This window comes from Ochotona curzoniae, unplaced genomic scaffold, assembly GCF_017591425.1.
Source record: "Ochotona curzoniae isolate NIBS_2020 unplaced genomic scaffold, NIBS_Ocur_1.0 contig_1, whole genome shotgun sequence".
In the NCBI taxonomy this organism is placed as follows: domain Eukaryota; kingdom Metazoa; phylum Chordata; class Mammalia; order Lagomorpha; family Ochotonidae; genus Ochotona; species Ochotona curzoniae.
Window position 1 is genome coordinate 27066231 of NW_024464918.1, and position 2642 is coordinate 27068872.

Below are 2642 nucleotides of genomic sequence, written 5' to 3' on the forward strand. Positions count from 1 at the left end.
AAACACACTGCGCTCCCTCCCTCCTCCTCGCCCCCTCCTTTATCCAAACCACGTACTCCCTCCTACCCCGCAGGGGAGGTGCGACTCAGGGACAGGTGTGCAGCCGGCCAGTGCGTGCGTGCCACGGGCTCCAGGGACGACGAGGCAGCTCTGCTTGGTGGGCACCAGGGAAATCCAGAGTCTCATCTTGGGTTTGCATGGGGTGTGTCCTGGATGAACGGTAGCAGGCTGCCCTGCAACAAAGGCTCCTCCTCCTCTCCCACCCAGGCCAGAGGGCACCCCCATGCCCTTCCTGAGTCCTGGTCCACCCACCAAACCAGGGCTTCCTCCACAAGCCAAGTCTGGCGCTCTCTCTCTCTCTCTCCCAGATGTCTTGCTTTGCTCTTCCCTCTGTCTGGAAAAGCTCTCTTAGCAAACTCACTCTTTCTTACCCCAATGTCACCGCTGCTGCAAAGTCTTTCCCGAATCCCCAGTGCTCAGGCCTTCTGTGCAGCTCCTGGCACTGCCTGGAAGAGCAGCACTGCCCGGAAGAGCGGCTGGCCCAACAGCAGAAACCTCACACATTTGATTCATGGCTGGACTCCTGGTGACTGGAGAAGCTCCTGGTGTGGAGTAAACCACCCTTGCTGAATGAATGAATGAATGAATGAATGAATGAATTCAGGCTTTGCTGCATTTTTTGTTGCTCTCCTCTTCCTTCCAATCCCCCTGCATGAAAGGCGGGTGAGGCATTCTGAGACACGAGGAGTTATACCGAGTGTGATTATCAAGGGCCATGTGTGTCCTGGGCACACCCCCTCACTCAGCATGTAGCTCTACAAGGAAAAAGAACCTTGGGAGAGTAACTGGCACCTGCCCATGATCAGAGCTCACCCATGGCCAAGTTCCATTCGGAGTCCTACTGGAGCCTGGGCTGCGTGGCTCTGTAGAGACGGTTCGAGAGTAAGTGAAAGTAAGTTAAAGTGTAAGTGTAGTTAGTACCACATGCTGTTGACCCTGGGTCAGGGCCTCTGGGGGTGCTCAGAAGCTGGTGAGGATTTCACAGCCTGCCAGGGGCCCCTTGGCATGGCTGCTGTTGCCTGTGCCCGGCGCGGAGCACGGATGGCGCCTGTGTGCCCCACACCGCAGCCCGAGGGCTGCTTCTCCGGCTGCAGTTCTTGTCTCTGCAGATGTCCTTGTTTTTTCTTTGTGTAAAAGAAAGGCGACCGGTGCCTTGGTGTGGAGTTTCCTGCCATGTGTAATCACAGGGTCTTGGAACCCAGCCTCTACTGGCTGGCAGGACAAGGAATGGCGAGAGGCTGGCTTTCTTTGGAGTGGGGCTTCTGTGCGTCCCACCTGGGGCACTGCTCATCAGCTCAATGAGATGCCTCCTCTTTCACAGCCCTGCCAGGCTCTCAGCGCCAGAGCCACATGTGTGACATGCGTGTCCTCTAGGTCACTGGGGCCACACATGTGATATATTCTCCTAACACATCCCCTCTTGTACCTGCTCAGCTAACGGCTCCCTGAAGGCAGGGGCCTTGTCTGCTGCCCTAAGATGGCAGCCTGCACACAATAGGTCAACGATGCTTGTGCCCTCAATATGCCCCGGATCCCCACCCCCATGGCCTGTGGTGAGGGGGCAGAGTCCCATACTGAGAGACAGAGGCTGGATATCTGGCCACAGCTCCTGACTCCACTTTCCTGATAACGCAGAGCTTGGGAGGTCATGGGGATAGCTGAAATGCTTGGTATCTGACGCTACCACATGAGAAACCTGGACTGAGTTTTTAACTGCCAGCTTCAACCCCAGCCATGATGGGCGATTGCAGAGTGTATAATTGTTGCCTATTTCTCTCTGCCTCTCTAATTAATAAATACAATTTTAAATATAAAAGGAATGGGGCTAGCACCATGGCACCTGTAACACAATGACTTTGGTTCGAGGCCCAGCTGCTCCACTTCTGAGCCAGCTCCCTGCTAATGCACCTGGGGAAGCAATGGAAGATGACGTAAGTGCTCAGGCCGCTGCACTCCTGCGGAAGACTGCCAGAAGCTGCTCCTGGCTCCTGCCTTCGAAGGGGCCCAACTCTGACCGTTATGGCCCTTTGGGGAGTGAACCAGAGGATAGAAGATTTTTCTCTCTGTTTCTCTTTCTCTTTGTAATTCTGCCTTTGAAATAAAAATAAATAAACCTTTAAAAAAAAAAGAAATATAAAAGGAAGCTTTTTTATCACTGCCACAAATGGAAAGCCAATATCACTTGCCATAAATAGAAGACAACTGTTAAAATAAATGCCACAAAAACAAAACAACGTGACGGAATTGGAGCAGGAGCCTGTTGCAGAAGGAGGGAGGCCGAGGCCCCTTCCCTTTCTCTGTGCAACTCGGCGGCGCGCGAAGGCTGGAGCAAGCCAGGCTCGCCTCGGGCTCAGACCTGATTCTCCACGGAAGGTTCTGGAGAGAAGTGAGCAGGGTGTACATGCGAGGCAGTGTGACTGCCTTTCCTTGCTCAGCTCCTTGAACTCTGTTCCGTTGGGCTGAGGTGCAGCCGCCATCCCCATGTGGCAGGTGGGGCTCCTGAGGCTCAAGCTCCCACTGCAGGGCCTTTCATCGTCTCACACCCAGCCGCCTCCCTCCGTTATCTTTCCTCTGTTCCTGAG